At 63.4% G+C, this 20,064-nt stretch overlaps 1 protein-coding gene across 2 annotated transcripts in view; it reads right to left on the bottom strand.

Annotated features, from left to right (window-relative positions):
* Window positions 1-20,064, bottom strand: part of RXRA (retinoid X receptor alpha) — a 93,646-nt gene that overhangs the window by 56,644 nt on the left and 16,938 nt on the right. Inside the window, exon 1 of one of the 2 annotated variants that reach the window (XM_072778553.1) lies at window positions 8,876-8,894. The exons of the other annotated variant lie outside the window; for it this stretch is intronic. The gene's annotated coding sequence lies outside the window, so the exon portion shown is untranslated. Of the gene's footprint in view, window positions 1-8,875; window positions 8,895-20,064 lie in introns of those variants that run through there. 2 annotated transcript variants of the gene reach the window in all.

Consider the following 20,064-nt stretch of genomic DNA (forward strand, 5'->3'; position numbering starts at 1 on the left):
CTCTTCATCTTTAAAGGGGGTTCTCAAGAGGACCCCGCGAGATGGCACATGAGGATGCTTTCCCAAGGCCTGGTGCGAAACCAGCACCCTGAGTCCGGCTACGTTCCCCACCCAAACCTGCCCAGCCCTCACTGCAGGAAACACCCCAGATGCTGTAGGACAGGCCCCCTCACACACAGGGTGACAAGGACCAGGCACAGCCCTCTCCAGCCTGTCTCCTCCTCCATAAGAGGCAGGTATACAAAGGGGAGGGGATGGATATCCTCGTCTGTGATGTTCAAAAGGCCGGGGCCAAAAAAAAAAAAAAAAAAGGCCGGGGCCACCATCCAGGGCCAAGAGGCCAGCCCTGCCTTGGGCATTCAAAGCCCACACGCCCAGCATCTCTTCCCTGACCCGCCAACCTTGGCTGGGTCCCAGCAGATCAGCTGGCGAGTCTCCACCCAGGCTCTTGGTGCCCACACGGCGGACCATCGCACGACTTTCTGCCCTGCCCACCCCGGGACTTCTGCACCCTGCCTGTGAACAACTGGACTTCACAAATGAGACTCCATGGACCTCAGAAACTCAGCCCAACGAGATGTCCTAATTTAGCTTGAGATTTAGAAAGAGAACAAGATTGGTCATGTTACCCCCATGGAAGAGTCTAGAACAGCAGGCAGGAGGAGGGCATGGGAGGAAGAGCAATCCACCGTCTCTTGGGATCAGCTGGGGTGTCTAGCTGTAGAGTCCTTAAGGAAGGCTTTTCCCCATACTGCTTAAGCAAAGTGAAGACAACGGCAGGTCGGGGCCCAAGTGACACAGCCTGCACCTGCCTGGAAGCCCACCCTCACCCCCCCATCAGCCCTGGACAGTGCACGCTGCCCTGGACGGGAGGACCCCAGCACTCTCAGGGTTGGAAAGGGGCATTGCCGGCCATGCACAGGTGGACGGGAGGCTGTGCCACCGTATTTGCCAAGCGCACACCTGCACTTAGTCCCGGCCTAGCTCAGGACGCAGGGCTCCGGGTGCTGTCCTCACCACCTCGTCACATGGCCCTCCAGCCAGGCATACCGCCTGGGGCCTTCCTGGACATGTTGCCAGCGAGTCACAGGAACCAGACACAGGAGCCCCTGCAGGGGTGAGGGGCACTCCAGCGAGAGCCTGTATGCAGGGTCCACCCCGGGCCCACAGGGATGGGCGCTCAGATGGGAAGCCAGTGAGGTGTGAAATTAGTTGATCCTCTCTAAATGGATGCCTTCCTCCCCTTCCCTCCTGGCAGGGAAGGGCCCTGCCGCAGCTGGACGCGTGGGGCAGAGAGCAATGAGGTCCCGCTGCCCACTGGCTTGCAGCCATCGCTTGGGTTACATCCATCACTGGACATGGTGACCACCCCCCCCCCCCCCAGGAGGGTCTGTGTCCCCAAGCAGAGCACTGCAGAAGTAAGCACCCAGCACCTCTGGGAGGGGAAGGGAGTGGGAGGGAGGAGCACCAGCCCCACCAGCGGAGCTTCAGCAGGAAGAACATGGTTCAGAGGGAGGCAGGGCACGGGCTCAGGCCTGCAGCGAAGTGAGGGGAAGGGAGAAGTGCTGGGGGCTGCATGAGTGTGCAATGGGGACCCCAACTCAGCAAGGGGCCCAGGGGATGGTCCATCCCAGGCAGAGACCTCTGCCCGAGACACACGAGGGGAACAAGAGCTGAGGCTCCTGGCAGGGCAGGGGCTGAGGGATGCAGGGTTAGCCCAGGGGCGATGGGCACCCACTGAAGGCATGGGTGGGCAGTGCCACCACAGCGTGGATCAGCACAGCTGACCCTCTGGAGCCATGTCCCCTCCCAACCCCACCTACAGGGGAAGTGGGACAAAGGCTGAGGGGGGTCCATGCTCAGGGCTGGGGGAGGCCAGAGCTGGAGGTCCTCCCACCAGCTAGGTGGGCCAAGTCCCACAGCTGTCCCCACAGGAGCTGAGGCACCAGCACAGCAGTTCCCCAGGGCTCTCGCTGCAGGGGACACTGTGGTCCCCAGTCTGCACAGTGGCAGGGGAATCTCTGACGCAGGTCAGACCAGGAGGACACCCAAGGCACTGAGGCTCTGAGCTCTTGTTCTGGAACCTTCCACCACCACCTGGTCACTTAGGCAGACTGAGGGCAGTCCTGAGAGCCACAGGCTGGTTCCCAACAAGGAATCTCCAGAGTCCCTCTGATTTTAATCAGAGTCATTAGATGCTTCCTGGCAGTTAGGAGACACACGTCACAACAAGAAGAAAAAGCTTGTTACCACAACAGACGGCACCACTGACAACAGCACAGGGTCCCTGATGGACTGTGCCAGAGCCCCAACACCTCCGTGCCCTCAGCCCTAGGTGTCATCTGTCCCCGCCCCCACTGGATGGACGGGAGTTGGACAGGGCAGGAGAGAGGGATGGGGTGGGACACACAGCACAGGGCCAGGTCCTCCAATGGGCCTCTGCACGCAGGAGGCCCTCAGCTCCAGCAGGTCATCGGACCCAGAGCGTAGGGACAGCCACCCGCCTAAGGGAGGCCTCAGTTTCTCCATCTGTGAAATGGGAACATTCAACAGGATCTCCAAGTTCCTCTCTGGGGCTGAGACCAGGTGCCTGACCCAAAGAAAGTTCCAGAACCATTAGTTGATAAATCAGCAAAATGATTACTACGTTAATTTGATGAGTCAGATGGCAGGGCACGTGGGAGAGTCAAGTCTGAAGGCAAGAGGCCCACTCTCTCCCATCAGATAAGATCTGAGCGGAGCCGGGGAGAGGAGGTGCTTACCAAAGGGAGCTGTGGGCCCAAGCCAGGCACAGTGTGGGGGCTCCTCTGGCATGAGGCCCCCCAAAACCTTGCCAGGCTTCCTGGATTCCAAGGCCACCCAGACAGGGCTCCCAGACCCCAGACCAGGAAAACAGGGCTCGGCTGGGACCCTGACAGCTGCTGGTGAAGGGGTCCCCTCCCCACCACCTTGCTTGCCACAGTCCTAGGGGGCCAGGTGCCCCTGAGGTGTGCCCTACCTCAGCTCCACAGCTACCCTCCAGCCCGGGGCCCCCAGCACCTGGATGGAGCCATCCCCTCCAGGAGATCCAGCCAGCACCCCTCTCTCAGCAGCCCACACAGGGCAGGCCCCAGCCCAGACCTGTTGCTAAAGAATCTTCCTCAGACCTGAGTGCTGCCACGAGCCACTGTGGCAGCAGCATCTAGAGGCATGCTGGGTACCCACTGCATCCACGCCAGTCCTTCGGGAAAGGACGCGGGCTCAGAGGGACCACCCTCGAACCCTGGGCTGGTGCAGGGCCACTGGGCACGATCCCGTGATCAGCAGGGGGGTGGGAGCGGGAAGGAACAGCTGCTTCCTGCCTGCTCTGCCCCCACCCCTGGCGACAAGCAAATGTGCAGCGTTCACAGCTCAGGCGGCAGCCAGGCGCCATCCCAGCCCCCACGGCCGGGTCGGGGTTCCCAGCCTGGCCCGGGGACCCAGGGCCGCCCCCAGGCAAGACACGGTGAATACAGGGCCTTAGGGAAAGACTTCCTCCGAGGTGGCTGAGAGGAAACCAGCCCTGGGCATGACATCACTGTACCACTGCCCTGCCTGGCTCCCTGCCCACTCGCCAGCCCCAGGACCCCGGACGGCTCCAGAACCTTCCCCTGCCCTTCGGCGGGGTGATGAGGAGCCTCAGCTGCTGAGCCCCTTCCCTTCTGAGCTGTCCTGCCCATGAGGGAAACAGACGGGGGGGGGTGCGCGCAGCCTGGGGCCTGGGCAGGGGCTGTCACGGGAGTGGGGGTACAGCCCACCACCTGCTTCCACCAGGGGTCAACCCTCACTTGTTCTGGACCCTGGGCCTCTCTCCTGGGATTCGGGACACAAACAACTACTAGGTTTTCGATTGTGTTATTAGCAGAGTGAGTGAGGGATCTTTACCAAGCTTCAGGAAAAATCAATCCAGGCCCACTGATGGGGAGAGGGGCATTTAGCCTCAACCCCCCGGGGTCCCACCCTGTGCAGTCCCTCCCACAAAGCCACCTCGGTGTCCCCTGGGGGGAGAATGAGGGGCTGGGGGGCTGGGAGGAGCAATAGGCAGAGACAGGAGGAAGGGGATGTGAAGACAGGAGAGCAGAGTGCCCAGGGCAGGGGGAGTGGGGCAACCACAGTGACTAATTAGCTCATTACTGCCAGGTAATTATGTCAGGGCATGCTCCAAAACATAAGAGGCCCCCAGGCAGCGCCATCCAAGCCGCCAAGCCCCACACCTCTGCACACCCTTGGGTGCCGTCCATGGCTAGGCCGCAGTCTCCCCCAGCTGCTCTGAGATCAGAGGCTGTCAAATCCAACCTGGAGGCACCTTGGCGGCGCAGGCACCCCCAGAGCCCAACTCAAAAGGCACACTCACCCCCTCGCTCTCACCCCGACAACCAAGGACAGCTCTCCAGGGCCGCCTCTGCACCCCAGCCCTCATCCAGCCTCCACCCCGCCCCCCCAACTCGGGCTGCAGACCCTGTCTCCTCCAGGGCCTCACCCCAACTTCTGTACCCACTGAGCTCAGTGGAGGCTCCCTGAACTGAATGGGCCCCTCTGCTGTGCAGGGGCAAGGGGGAGGCTCGGCCCATGAGGGGGCACCTGTACCCCTTCCTTCCTTCCATCCTGGGCCCCCCAGCCCTCCCAGGGCTCACCACGGCCAATGGAAGGGCTCCTGGCCGTCCTCCCGCCTGCACAGCACGCCTTCACACACAGGCTGCACTCAGACCTGCCAACGCTGCCATCTCCTGGAGACCCCAGCCCGCCCCAGGAGGGCCCTGCCCGGTCCTGCTGACAACCCGGGGCCAGGAGGGGGGCGGGAGGAGGGAGCCTGAGGCTGCACCACTCTGCTGAACCACACCCACACAGAAACCTGGAAAGCCGGATTCCTGGATTCCTGCAGAAGTCTCTGGAACTGGACCTTTTGGTTCCCGCACACAGGGCTTCCATGATTCCCACAGCGTCAACTCCAGATCTCGTGCAGGGCCTCTAAGACCCGCCTGGCCCCAGCGCTTGACCTCCCCACACAAACCCAGACCTCCTCTTTCACCTTCGGGCCTTTGCATACGCTGTTCACTTGTCTGGACCTGCAGACTGTCACTTCCCGAAAGCTCCACCCCAGCCCAGGTAAACGGAGGCCTTTTCACCAGGATTGCAATGGCCCCTGTCCTGCCCCTCAGCCCAGCTAAACCCTGCACCCTCATCACCTACACCCTGCCCGAGTGTGGCTGCTGACAGTCCGACTGGCCTGGCCAGGCCAGGATCCTCCTGAGGCAAGGACCCTCAGTGCCTGCCGTTTCAGCTCTGGCCGGGGCAGGAGCTCACACCTGGGCAGGGCAGGGCACTGGGGCAGCCCTGGCGGCAGGGACTCAGGGTGACAACCACCAGGGGCTGCCCGCAAAAACACACGGGAACATCATGCCTCATGCCAACCATGCCCCAGAGTGTGAAAAAGATCCCGGGGCCACCCACAACCCGCTTCCCTGCCACATCCCAGGTCCCTGAGGCACCCCAGCCTTCCACAGGGTGGCCCAGGTCACAACAGGTACCTTCTCCCTCCTCCTTGGCTGTCCCTTCTCCCTGCTGAACTCGAGTTTGCTACAAACTGTCCCCAAGGCTTCGTCCTATGATAACACAGGTCAAAGGTCATCAGGGCAAAACTGATAAACTTATGAAGAAACCATGATTTATACACAAGTTTCTAAAAACAGAGGCTTTGAGCAGAGGGTAGCCCTTTCTGCCTCCTTCTGGCACGTGTCTGTGTTCCAGAAGATTCTGGCTCACAGAAATCTGACTGCTGGTTACATAGAGCACTTTCTACCGAAAATCTGCTCTTGATTATGTCCACCACAGCCTGTCCCCTGGCCGCCAGCACCACGGCTTCGGGGGGGGGGGGGGGGGCGTTGGGTCACCGGGCCTCAGAAGCTGCCAGCCGTCTGTGCCAGCAGAGCTCTCTCCCTCCACCCCCCACCCCTCCCTTGGAGGCACCTGACACCTGACATCACAGCTACAGGTCAGGGGCCAAGGCGGGAACCTTTCCAAAGTCCCCTTTACCCAGACGGACGCACGAGGAGCCCGGCCGAGCAGGCAGGAGGCAGTGACCTCCGGCCAGGTTCTCCCTTCCACCCGGGGCAGGAACCAAACCCGTCCGACTGGCCCGGACGCTCCGCGCCTGGTGACTATCTGTTCCATCGCATTTCTCCACGGCACCAAGCAAGCGATTGCAACAGGCTGTGGGACAGATAAGGAGACCCAGGGTGTGGGCTGGGGGCGGATTCTTGTTTTGTTTTGTTTTTTTCTGCCCTCGCTGTGCCTCCACCACCCTCCAGCCTGGTGCAGGACCCGCAGCTTCCCGGGGGTGCCCTGCAGGGGCCTGGGTGCTGGGGCTCTGGGCCGCCTGCCGGTGCTGGGCGGGGAGGAGGCAGGCCAGCAGGGGGCCCCAGGGAGACGCCCTCTGTCATGGGGTGGGGGCTGAGCTGTCCCTGGGGCAGGGTGAGGCTGGGGCGGGGTGGCCAAACCCCGAGAAAGCCGCTCTTTCCCAACTGCAGGCCAAACCTGCTACCAGCCACGCTGTGACCTTCCCTTCCTTCCAGCAGAACCATGAGAAAATCCACCATCCCCAGTCTGCGGCTCAAAGGTGTCAGGTCCAAGAGCCACTAAACAGCCATGTGCCTGGCAACCAGGGCACTCAGGCCCTTCGCAGGGAAGAGGGAGACACCCCCCTGGGTGAGGCATCACTCACCCCAGCCTTCTCGGGGTAGAGGGCCAGCCGGCCCAGGCGCCCTCATGTGCAGGGCTCTGTGGCAGACACACAGTAGGAGCGCACAGTGGAAGTCCCTCGGCCCCCTCAGCCTGGCCATCCGTCAGGAATCTTTCTTGTGAGCCCGGCCCGAATGCCACATCCTGTGTGTGTGCATTCCAGGTATGAGCTGGACCATGCTTTAACACTTTACAAAGACCCAAGGTAGGACTTTTTCTCCCCACTTCACTACTGAGGAAGCCAGGCTCAGCGTGGCTAAGTAACTTGCCAGGGGTCCCCTGCTCCCACGGGGGGGGGGGGGGGGGGGGGTCACCCACAACAGCCAACACAGTCCTCAGGCCTAAGGGCTGGGAAGTTGGGTGGAGGTGTGGCAGCTTCCCAAAAGGCCCCTGCCTGCCCCAGCCCGCCATGGGGGCAGGGGAAGAAGCCAAGCCCAGCAAGGTTCAGGCTGTTCGAGCCACTGGGAGGAGGAGGCCCGGCCAGGGACAAGCCTGAGCCATGCACCCCGGGGGCGCCAGAGCCCTGCCACTCTGTGGGGGGACATCGAGGCCCAGCAGCCATCCCAAGCCCGGGGCAGGTGGCTGCCCCCAAGCCCAGCCACAGTCAAGCACCCCCACCCAGGGCTTGCCTGACACCTGAGAGCAGGCCAACCTCAAAACGTCCATGCCCCTGGGACCAGGGTGCCACAAAGCTTTCCAAACATGCAGACTCCAGGGCAGGGCAGAGCAGAGCCCTGGGAGAAACTCCCCAGGCCATAGGACCATCGGATCCCCACCTGCCACTGTGGCGTTGCCAGGACCCACCAGCCTTCCAGGGTACCTCCCCAGCCTCAGTGGCCCTCACTGGGCCCTGGCCACTGACAGGTGCTATCCCAGCTCTGCCTCTGGGCTACACCACCTCCCTCAACCTGGGCCTATGCCTCTCCTTCCCCAGCCCACCCGGGAGGTGAAACCTCAGTGACAAACTGACAAGCAGGGATCCCCCGCTCCCACCCCCAGGCCTGGCTGAGCCCTGAGCACCACTCAGCAGTCCAGCCCTCCTGAGGGCAAACCAGCAAGCTGAGGCCAGGAGAGGGTGGGGGCGGGCTGATTTGGCTAAGAGTGCCAGCAGGCCAGGATCCTCCAAGGTGGACTAGCCCCCGGCCCTGTTGGGGAGCTCAAATGACCTGGCTCACCCAGCGCTGCTCACTCGGACCCAGGAAGACCACATCACAGATCCCAGGGCCTGGGCCGACTCTTCTTCCAGGAGAGGACAGACCCCAGGGGAAAAAAGAACCAGACACAAGCCGCGGAGACCTTCCCCCCACCCAGCAAGCCCCCCTGCCCCTCTTGCCCTGGGCTGGTGCCCAAGCAGTATGCAGGAGCAGAGCTGGGCACAGGGGAGGGCTCAAGGATGCCCAGCCACAGCCTCACCTGGACCCCCAGAGGCCAACCTGGGCAGAGGAGAGAGGAATGCCCGTCCTTCTTGGAACTCTGTGTCCTGGGATCCCCTCCTCGTACAGCCTCCTGAGAGCAGGGAAGCCAGGCTCTGGGGTTCCCTCTGGTCCAAACACCCCAGAACTCTGACAGGCTCCCAAACTCCCAGCGAAACTTCCCGTGGCCCCTGAGGCTGTCCGAGGCCCAGGAGGCCCGTGGGAGCCAGCAGGGAAAGTCAGGTCTACAGCGGGAAGCCACAGATGGAGGACTCAGATAATCATCGCCGGAGGAATACAGCAGGGCCTGGGGCACGGGTGAGGTCTGACCCAGATCTGAGACGCAGCAACAACAGAGCTCCTGAAGACTGAGACCTCGCGCGACACTCAACACTCGCGGACGTGTGTGCTCACACGGAGCCGTGGGGAGGACACGGATGTGGCCCTGATGCGCTGAGCCAGTGGGTCTCCACCTGACCACGCGTGAGGATCGCCAGGGAGCCGCTAAAAAGCCCCGGGGCCCAGGCACCGCCCGCAGAGCTGCTGATCTAGCCGGGCTCGGGTGTGGCCCAGGTGCCAGGAGCTTCCAAACTACCCTGATGGCCCTGAAGGGCAGCCAGGCCAATGCAGGGCTACAGTTAATGGGGTATATGCATTCACCCCAGCACTCTGCAGGCCCCACAGGCCTTCCCCACCAGGCTACTCACGGACAGAGCATGCGGAGCGCCGGGGCAGCATGCAGTGCAAAATGCTGCACAAGTTTCAACAGAAACAGACACAGCCCCATTATTCAGCTCTCGGGGGAGGAGCCCAAGTGGAGGAGCAGCGGGAGGCAGCAGACCCAGGACAGCCCCGCGCCACACGTGCCCCTTCCTGTCCCCATCCTCCCTGGCAGACGTCACCCACCCACCAGGGCACAGCGCGCTCTCCTCCCGGGGCCAACTCCTCACTGCCGAGCCCCACTGATTCGGCCAATCAGAGCAGGAATGCCGGCTACCCACGCCTCTGCCATCCCAGGCTGAGGTGGGAGGAGGTGTTTTATGGAGATGGGAGCAGTCACAGTGCAAGCCGAGGCTCCCTTCCTCCAGGGGCCTGGGGACCACTGGGAGCACCTCTGTCTCATGCTGACCCCATCCGAACCAGCACCTCGGGCACGCTTCCCCCCAGCCGCAGACAAAGCCTTCTGCATTCACCCCCACCCCAGCATGGCTTGTGGGTATGTGTGGAGCCGGCCCTGGGTCTTGCCAACATCACCCTGACCGACAGAGATCAGGAATCTCAGGTCACAGGTGCCCTGACTTACCAAAACGGAACACCTAGCCCTGTAAAGGAATCACGTTCCGAAGGCACCCCTTCCCTTTCCAAGACCTGACATGGCCACAAAGAGGGCACCTCGAGCCTCCTGCCCAGAGAGGGACAAGGAGGGGCAGACTGTGTGCTGCCTGGAGGAGGGGTACGCCCAGGCGCCACCTTAGGGAGGACGGGAAGGCTCAGCACGTGCTGGGGACATGCAGGTTCCAAGAAACTAATGGCGAACCACCAGGTAAAGTCACTACTCCCGAAAGCAAGTGAAGAAGGTCTGCTTAGGGCAAGGAATGCCAGCAGCCCGGCCTCGAGGAGGGAGTCAGCCTGACGTGCACAGGTGTGAGCACATCTGCACATGGACATCGTACACACACGTATGCACGTGGCACGCGCACAGCCTGGGCCCCCCAGAAGCCTTCTACTCCTTTAAGGAAATGAGCATGCCTCCCCAGCTGAGCCAGCTCCGTGGGTCCCCAGCCCCCGGGACCTGTACCCCCGGCCCACACACCACAGCCAGAACCCTTGCACTCAGCACCCCAAAGCGCAGGGCCCAGCCAGCTGTACAGTGCCCAGCAATGCCTGCCACAGGATGGTGGGCTGAGTCCCCAGGGCAGGGAAAAGACCGGGGTGTGGACTCACTGCCACATGCCGAGGGAAGATGGGGAGGAAGAGCACATGTGCCCCCAATGCTTTGGGTGACTCAGCTCCTGCCTCCCCTCAGCCCGGAGAGGCCCCCAAAGGGAGTGGGCACCCCTGCTCTCACAGCCGACCAGGGCGCTCTCTGCACCCCTGCACGACACGCACGCAGACGATGAGAACTGAGCGGGAGCCCCTCCTCCGTGTGCCACCGCTTACCGGTCCCCCAGCCAACCCCACAGCTCCCACACCTGGGGGAACTGACACCCAGGAGCTGCTGCAGCACCCGCCAGCCGCTAGGATCAGCTCCCACCCGCCAAAGGAAAACAAGAGGCTCAGCAGGAGAGTGGCCCGAGGCTGGGTGGTCCAGACACTCGGCCTTGGGCGGTGTGCTGCCTGGCGAGTGGCCACTTCTGCTTGCTGCTGGGCAGGAGCAAGGCAGGGAGGAGCAGGGCAGCTCTGCCAAGCCTGGCGCTGCCCGCCTAGGGGCCTGCAGCGGGGCCCCTGCATCCTCCCTGTGCCCAAGATGTACCCAGGGGCCCTGATGCGGCAGCCGTTCAGACCCCAGAGGGCCCTGGCAAGCCGCCACCTGGCCTGGCTTCATGCCACCACCTCCCTGTCCTCCTGATCCAGTGCACCCGCCAGGGAGTCCAACACGCCCACCTGGAGTGGCACTGTCCACCCAAGCCCCAGCTCCCGCGGGCCTGGAGGCCCGGGGGGCAGGGGTCTGCCCGTCTTGTCTTACCAGCAGCCCATCAATCCACGTGGGCAGCCCCAGGGAAAGGCCCTCTCCTCCTCAGCCCCAGGGCCCAGGACACTGTCCCCTTATTGCACCCAAGACCTGCCTACCCTCCACATATCACTCCTGGGACCATCACCAGCCCCAGGCTGACGGTGTGACCTTACTCCCTGCTACAGGGCCACCAGGGCTCCAGCTCTCCAGGCACCAGGCGATACAAGCACAGCAGGTCCCCTGATGAGTGGGAAGCCAGACCTCAGCCACCCAGGCCCGCCCAGCCCCGCATATGCAGACCAGACTCTACTCCCCCGCCCCAACCCTACACATGCACAGGGACCAGAATGCCTTCAACACATGCCAGCCACACCCCCCGGGGCCAGGCCACAGAGCTCCACGTGGCCTCCACCGATGTCTCCATGGTCCCGGCACACCCGCTCTGACAAACCCTGCTGTGCACCATTCGCCTCTCATTTTGATGGTCAAAAATTCACTCACGGCAGCCGATTGGCTATTACGTCTCAGGCTTCGTTAAAGAAGGCCACAGAAGGGCTTTTTTAAACCGCAGTACCATTTCTAATTGATGTGGGTCCGTCATCAAGAAAAATACTCCAACAGGCCTGACACAGAGGCAGCGCCCCTTCTCTGCCCTCCTCGATCAGGTACAGTTCAGCTTCAATTTTTAATCCGTTGATGAAATATTCACAGGCCGGGGAGGGGATCACCTTTCCCAAGGTGTAGGATCCCTGCCCTCTCCAGGGGCTCCCCAAGCTGGGAGGACACCCAGTTTGGGATGAGAGTCAGGGCAGTCTGGAGGAACAGAGCCCACGGGGTAGGGGCTGGATGCCCGCCCACCCCACAGCCAGCACCCTGCGTGTCCCCTGGGCCATGGGCTCTTCCTTCCCGGTGTCCCTGCTCTGGGTACACCACAGACCCTGCTGCTGGTCAGGAACCTCCCGTGGGTAAGTCCTGGCAGAAGGATGCTGTGGCCCGAGGTCACCAGCAGTGACCTCCCCTAGGCATGGCTGGACCTCCAACGCCAGTCCAACCCTCCAGAAGGACCAGCACTTGCACTAGTTTCCTAAACAAATGTCAGAGGGCCTGGGCCCTAACGCCAATCCCTCCTGACACGCAGGCGGTTATGGCTTCTCTTGAAGGCTAAGTGGGCTGCCCCCATTTCTCAAGAGGGAATGCTAAGGCAGGAGAGGAGACACTCTGCCCACCCTGGCCGAGTAGCATGGCCAGGTGAGAAGGGTGTGGGACGCCGGGCCCCTGACAAGCACACAGCACATAGCCAGAGGTGGGCGCCAGCAGATGGGGACAGAAGAGGACACAGAACCGACAAGGGGAGGCGCTTCAACTGACCTCTAGGGAGCTTCTGGGCTCTCTAAAAAGTGTCCCCACGTGCGGTGGTAGCAGCGCGAGGACACCCGGCCCACCTCCCTCCCACCTCCACCTCTGCACAGAGAATGAAAAGATCCCAAAGGAGCAGCCCCTAGTGTGGCCTGGAGACTCTGGCCTTGAGGAGAAGGAGGGGAGGGACTGGGGAAGCAAGGCTACAGTCGGCCCAGGCCGGGCGCCGACAGCAGGGAGCCCCACCCGCAGGTGCCTTCCGCTGCCGGCAGGCACCATCCCTCCTGGGCCATCGGCAGGTGCCCGCCACAGGGCCAAGGTGACCCAGGACAGACACCGCGGGCATCCCTGAGGCAGCGTGAGCCCCTCTGCAGGCAGCCCCAGGGAACCCCCAGCCACCCACACGGGTCTGCACCCTCCCTTACAGGGGAGGGAACTGAGGCTCAGAGGGCCCCCCAGAGCCCCAGCTGTAAGTGGGGCCAGGCCGTGTGCCCAGGCACTCTGAGGCCGCCTCCAGGCTGAGTGCTCTGCTCCGGGCGCCAGTGCCCAGGGACTCCCCAGGCCGTCCCCTCCCTCCACAGCCTCGCTCCCTCCTGCCAAGAGCGGGGTGGCTTCCGCGCACCTGCCCTGTGCACCTGACGCTGACCAGCCGCCCGGCTGCCCCGGACACGCTGTTCAGTCAAAGCACGCCGTGGGCAGGATGCCTCCACTGTGTTTGGGCCCGTGAGGCCGCCCAGCCTGCGCATGCTCCGGCAGAGGTAGGAAGGCGGAAGGCAACAGCGCGTGCTGTCCACGCGCTCCCCCTGCACAGCCCCCTGGGGAACGGCCCTCCCCAGCGGGCGATGCCCACGGGCTCGGCCCCGGGGATTCGGGTGCGTGCAGCTGGAACTCAGGGGTGTATTGGCGCCAAATACACACCCTCCAATCCTAGAGTGCGGGCAGCCCTGGATGGGACCACAGACCCCAAGCCCCGGGGGACCAGACGGCGGGGCCGAGGGATCTGCCCCTCCCGCTGCCCACCCAGATGCCCGTGCCGGTGCACGAGGACTTCCTGCACATGCAGAGCTTCAGCGGCTGAGAGACCCCTGCCCCCAGCCCAATCTCGGTGGTCACCCAGGGGACTCGCTTGGTCCTACAGACCCATAGAGACATCAAACTTCATGAGTACACCGGCAGCCACCTCCCCTTCGGCCCCAGGAGCAGCTCCCAGCCCCCAGCTGAGGTCCACCCAAGCAGCCTGCCCTCCTTCACTCACTCCCACATGCGGGCCCCCCTCCAGAGCCCTAGAGGCCCTGTCCACACCCAACTGGCCCATCTAGGTCTGCCCTCCCTCCCCACCCAGCAAACCTGGCCAAGCCCTGCCCCCAGGCCGAGGTGCCCTCTGCCTAGAGCTGGCCAAAGCAGGACCGACAACGCGAGGTCACGGAGCACAGAGCCCAGAGCAGCTAGGGAGAAAGGACCCCACGTCACCAGTGTAGGGGTGGTGGCTCCAGGCCCAGCTGGAGCAGGTCTGGCAGCTCCTGGCAAAGCCTCCGCGAGGGTGCTCATGAGGCAGGGGCAGACGCTCGAGGATGCCCCCACCCCCACGCCAATCATGAGCCCAGAGGCAGCGCGGGTCCTCGCCAGGGCAGCAGTGCACACTCAAGCCCACCCACACCGGGTGCGAGGGCCCTCCCTTCCCTGAGGGTGACAGAGCTGGGTGTCCAACAGGCCTGCTCCTCCCCTGAGCCTCTTTCTGTGGCGAGACCCACAGCTGCTACTCGGGCTGGGCGAAGCTGGTGTCAGGACAGGTCCACTTATACCTGGGGACCACGGAACCCCCAGGGCCCAGCGTCCCAGGGAAGCTTCCTGAGTTTGCACTGCCTGATGGCAGAGGCACAGACACAACAGAACCCTTGGACCCCAGGACCCCAGGACCACAGGACCCCAGGACTCCAGGACCCCAGGACCGCAGGACCGCAGGACCCCAGGACCCCAGAACTGCAGGACCCCAGGACCCCAGGACCGCAGGACCGCAGGACCGCAGGACCGCAGGACCACAGGACCGCAGGACCACAGGACCCCAGGACCGCAGGACCCCAGGACCCCAGGACCGCAGGACCGCAGGACCCCAGGACCCCAGGACCGCAGGACCCCAGGACCAGTGTGGGTCTGAGACATGGCAGCAACCTCTCAGGAAGGAACGAGACTATCTGAGGAACAGTCCCCAGCCTCTCAACTCTGCTGAGCCTGGCCCATATCCACTCACAGCAGGATGCTGCTCCAACTGTCTTGAGCTCCGAGGGCACCCCTGCTGAATCCCCATCCCTCCAGACACCATGCTCCCCACACCAGCAGAGACCGCTGCCTCTCACCCTCAAGCCTCCTAGAACATTCTATGCTCTGACCGCAGACCCCAGCGTCCCAAGTTTCTCCCTCAAGGCCGGTCATGAGCCCGGTCTCCACGCAGCCCTGTGCAACCTCGCCATCCTAACAGCCCACTCAGAACTCCAGACTCCACCCCTGCCACACCCCACAAACAGAGCCATCCCCAGGCCAAACCCCCTGGGTGGCCCAAGCTGCCAGAACCCCGTCCTGGCTCTAGGAACACCCAGGTCCACCAGCACACCCCCCGCAACAGCCTCTGGACCATTCTCACCAGTGACCAGGGTCCCCCAAACTCCACCAGAGTCCTCGCTCCCCGCTGAGCCCCGCAGGGCCTTCCCATGGCTGGCAGGACAGGCCCATCAAGCCCAGTCCCCCGCTGTCCCCCACCTGGCTTGGCCTCCCACCAGCCCCAACCCCTGCCCCACTCCACGGCGGGACCCAGCACCCGCCCCGGCACTGACCCTCGCCAGGCGAGGTAACTCCGGTGTCAGGGCCTTTGCACACGCCTCAGCCCAGAAGCTCCTCCTCCACAGCTCTGCCTGCTACCTCTTCCCACCCTGCAAGCTCACCTCAAACGTCACCCCACGGACCTGGGACTCGACCATAGTCACCGCAGACCTCAGGCCATCCTAGCCAAGCCCCTGAGCTCCCTGGAGAGGGGGTGCAGGAGTCAGTGGGGAGCCTCCTCCCGGGCCTTCCTCCTCAGCAGGCTCCAGGAGACCCCCGGGGCGCCCCCCCCCCACTCCGACTCTGTGTCCATGCAGGCAGAGGGCTGGCCTCCTGGGCCTGCAGAGGCACCCGGCTCAGGGGCGTGGAGACAAAGGCAGGCTGACCACCAGGAGCCCGCAATTCATCTCGATCAACACCACAGTGAGGTGGGCCGTCCTGTACGGCCCACGATTTACATTTTTATTAAATCACAAAGGAGAATTAGAAACATTATTACTTCCCTCAATCTGTAACCCTTTCTCTGCCAGGCTCTGCACCCAGCTTACTGTGCCATCTGTCCACTGGCAATTTCTAGGCTCCCACCTCACCTCTACCTATTGCCTCCACAGTGACCACCAGGGCCCTCCCCCATGGCCAGGGACCCTCCCCCACAACCAGGGACCCTCCCCCACAGGACCAGGACCCTCCCCCACAACCAGGGACCCTCCCCCACAGGCCCGGGACCCTCCCCTACAGGCCCGGGACCCTCCCCCACAGGCCTGGGACCCTCCCCCACAGGCCTAGGACCCTCCCCCTCGGCCAGGGATCCTCTCCCACAAAGGCCCAGGGTCCTCCCCCAACGTAACTAAGGGTACCCTACTATGTCCCAAGTGGGAGGAGGCAGAGGGCAGGGTCAGTCGCAGCCCCAGAAATGGGGTTTGGCCACGTTCTTCTTGCACCCACTGTGAAGACGTGGGGATATGAGCAGTCCCTGCAGCACCCACAGTCCCAGAGCCCACACCCCAGTCAGGGGAGCAGAGCCCTAGGTGGGAAACAAGCAGACCGAGGTGGCTGAGGGTGACTGCAGGGGAAGAGGCCACAGCCGTTACAGGGTCCATGGGGGGACACCTGAATGAGATAAGAAGGAAGAGAACTGGGGCCATGGGGCAATACAAGGAAGGGCATTCAGGGGAAGGCACAGCACGTGCAAAGGCCGTGAGCAGGGAACATTCTAGCAAAAGGAAGCAAATCGGCACAGCTGGTCCGCCTCCCCAGCAGGAAGCACGCCAGAGCCAGAGCTGGTACTTCACCCCAAGGGCCGTGCCAGCGTGGGAGAGATCTAAACAGCACAGCACGACCGGGGTCAAGTGTTTTGGAACAAGCGAGCACTGCAAGCAGGCCTCGTGTGGTCCCTGAGCACATCACACTGGGTTGTCACCCATGCTCCCATATGCCCTACCCCAAAAGCTCCTGCCAGCCCCCAATACGGTCCCAACAGGGAAGGTAAGGAAAAGACACCATCAGATGCAAAGACACTGGGCCTCAGGCGTGGGAAAGAGCCTCCCAAGTGCGGGGGTGGGGGGAATCTAGGAGGACTTCCTGTAGGAGGGGACATCTGGGCACGGGACAGAGAGCTAGTGCAGTAGCACTGCCACCGTGAGGCATCCACTCACGCTTATCCGTGCCAGGCACTGACCCAGATTTAGTCATGAATGAAGCAGGCGACTCAAGACTCTAATTACTTTTCACTTTCCCTGGTCATGCATTATGCATCGCCGGTGAGTGGGGGGCAAGAGGAGAGCAGTGGCACAATTAATTTCAGCTTCGATTGTTCTCTCCCTCGTCGCCTCTCCCCGCCCCCCAGGGAAGAACTGTTTTTAGCTCATGTGTAGGATCCAGCCAGTGCCTGACACCACGGGTGGGGGGCTCTCAGGCTGCCATCAGATGCCCAGCTGGGACGGCGCAGCAGGGTCCCAGCCTGGAGCACAAGGTCCGAGTGATAACAGTGCACAAACCCAGACCCAAGCGTTGGTCGTGGCCCCTGCTTGCCCAAAGCCACGCAGCCCCTGATGGAAGCTTCTCAAGCTTGCACGCTGGTCCTGGGGTGGCCACAGATGGCCAGAGCCCACCATGTGCACCCACCACGGGCGGCCAAGGAGACATGAAACTCCACCTCTGCATTCAGGCCACTTTCAACCTCATCCCCAGCAGCCCCACCCCCAGGAGCCGGTGCAGACATTGTACCAAGACACCCTGGGGAGGGGGGGCGGTCTCCCCACTCGGTGAGAAACTGAGGCCCTAGCCCCGAACCACCCCCACCAGGTGCTCGCTGATGGCCTCTGGGGCAGCCGGAGCCTCAGGTGGCTGGAGGCACCCAGTCCCAGGAACTGAGCAAAGGCCCTGAGAGTGCCAGCCCCGACTCCCCGGCCAGGCAGCCCAGGCTGCAGAAGGCTGGCCCCTGCTGGACAGCCTCAGTGCTCCCTTCCACGGCCACATCCAGCACTGACCCTGGCGGAGGGTGCTCCGAGCCCCATCCTGCCACCACCGCCAGGGTGACGGGACACTGGGCACTGCCACTGAGGGGTGGAGGGGACCCAACCCAGGAGAGCCCCTGGAAGAGATTACATATGTGGAGACTGGACAGCACAGGAAGTTGTCAGGTGAAGAAAGGCTGTGGCGGGGACCCAGAGGCAGAAGCCTGGCTCCTCAGGGCTGAAGTGTCCCATGTGGCAGCAGGGGGGCAGGGGAGGCAGAGGGAAAGCCAAGCCGAGGGAGGTAAAGACTTCATCCTGCAGGCACTGGGGAGCCACAGAGGGTGATGCGCTGGGGGAGTGCAGTCTGGGGCAAGGGGAGTGGGGAGACACTCCCAGGCTGAGCCCAAAGACCCGGCCCCAGCCCCACCCCCATGCCAGCCCCACCCCCAAAGTCCTGCTGGGAACCCGGAGGCAGGAAGCAAGGCCTCCACTTCCCACCGTGGAGAGAAATCTGGGCCCCTGGTGGCAGATGCCCAGGGTTGGGGTTTTTGTGGAGAAACCTCTGGTTTCCCCCACCCTGTGGCTGCTGAGTCAGGCACACAGGGGTGGGACCCGAATCACAGACCCTTCCAACAGCACAGGCAGGGAGCCAAGTCTGCTGGCCCCAAGCCCTGCCAAGTGCCTACTGCATACCAGCCAGATCCTCGCTGAGCGAGCCAGCTCCTGGCCCCGGGCCACCGCAGCAGCCCCTCCCAGGACTGTGAGCCACACCATCGTCACTTCTCAGCGCTGGAAGGGACCCACCAGGGGCTGGGGCAGCGGGAGCCCAGGGTGTGCATGAAGGTGGATCTGTTTGGCCTAATCCCTTCCTGGGGTCTGGAGCAGATTCGGGGTGGCAAGGACCCTCAGAGGACAGGGACACCCAGCCCCCGCCTGGGGACTGGCCTCTAGGGGACAGGGAGCACACTGCCATCAGCCCGCAGGGACAGGATCGAAAGCACGGCGGGCACACCAGGCACAGGGCACAGCCGGCCAGGAAGCTCCACCGCGGGCCCCCACGGGAGACAGCAGGTCCGAGGTGAGAGCCGCCTGGGCACGCCCACCCCACCCTGGCAGAGAGCTGGAGGGCACTGCAGGCAGGAGGGCAGAGGGCAAGAGGGCGGGGGACGTCACATCTGCTGACCAAGCCCCCACCCCCACCCGCCTTCAGGGAGAAATGCTCTTTCCCACAGTTACGAAAGATCCTCTTTGCTGGAAGGAAGAAGGGGAACCCAGAAGCACTCTACTCTGGGGCTCGGTGCTCACTCCCTGCAGCAGGGGCCAGTCCCTCAAGACCCAGGGGTCCCCGACAGAGCCCACTCCCCTGGGTGCCCACCCCCACCCAGGACACGCCAGGGGAGAGGCCTGTGGGGACCGGATGGGACACAGAACCCCCAGGTCTGTGCCAAGACCACACCTGCCAACAGGTCTCACTTCCTGACCCTGGAGACTCTAGTTCCCAGGATGGTTCTGGAGCCAGCCGCCCCTGAAACCCCCCCTGGAGCAGCAGAACTTTCACATCCTCCCCACACTGCGCAGCCCAGCACGGAGCGCTCTCCGCCTTCCAGGCACCGCTGGGTGCTGACAGCCAGGCCTCCCCGTGGCCCAGCACCAGAGTGAGAAATCCCTCTCCCCACCAGGCAGAGGACACTGAGTTCAGGGGTCCCCCAGCCACCACTCCTCCCTGCTCCCACGTGAAAACTGAAAGTCTGGCCCTGCTTAGGTACACCCGCACGCCCACCCCATAGGCCAGTGCCATCACCCCACTGCACAGACGACAAGAGGGAGATGCCGGCCCGGTCCACAGTGCTGTGTAGGCCTGAGTGCGAGTCAAGCCGCCCAGCAGCCCAGAGCGACCCAACCCACACATGGCTTCCAAGCCCATGAAGAGGAGCCCTCCGCCCTGAGATACCGAGGCAGCCGCACCCGCCAGAGGGCCCTGCCCACATATGCCACCTCCCGTGGGTGGAGTGGGGACAAATCCACAAGCTCCAGGCTTCTCCAGGGAGGAGGTGGCCCCCCACTCACCTCAGCTGCCGGATTCAGTTTCCTGGCTTCAACTCAAGGGATTACCAACAATCCCTGGCCCACACGTGCATGCCTGCACCACCCACATCACTCATACCAGGATGTAGGCACAGGACGACGGCTACCTGCTGCGCTCACCTGGGCCAGCCAGAGCAGGAGGGGCCAGGAGGGAGGCTGGGCATGTCCATCCCCGGTGTCCTCAGCCACCTCCTAGGGCCTGGAGCCCCCATCCTCCCCAGGCGGGCCTGAGCTCTGGGGGCTGCCCATGTCGGGCCCGGGAGAGCATACCTGGTGCCCTGCAGGAGGCGGGGGCCCACAGGCTGTACCTGGGAAGCCCACCCAGCACTTTCAGGATGGCATGGGGTCCCCGGTACCAGTGGGGCTCAGCAGAATGAAGTTCAGGATAGATGGAGGGGCAGACACAAAGTGGGCACTTCCAGGGCAGACTAGGGTGGGGGACAGGCCCAGACTCCTCCCCGAGTCTGTGTCCTTCATGTACTCAGCCGTCCTGGCTGGCCTCTGGACCCAC

Source organism: Canis lupus, chromosome 16 (assembly GCF_048164855.1).
Source record: "Canis lupus baileyi chromosome 16, mCanLup2.hap1, whole genome shotgun sequence".
Taxonomy (NCBI): domain Eukaryota; kingdom Metazoa; phylum Chordata; class Mammalia; order Carnivora; family Canidae; genus Canis; species Canis lupus.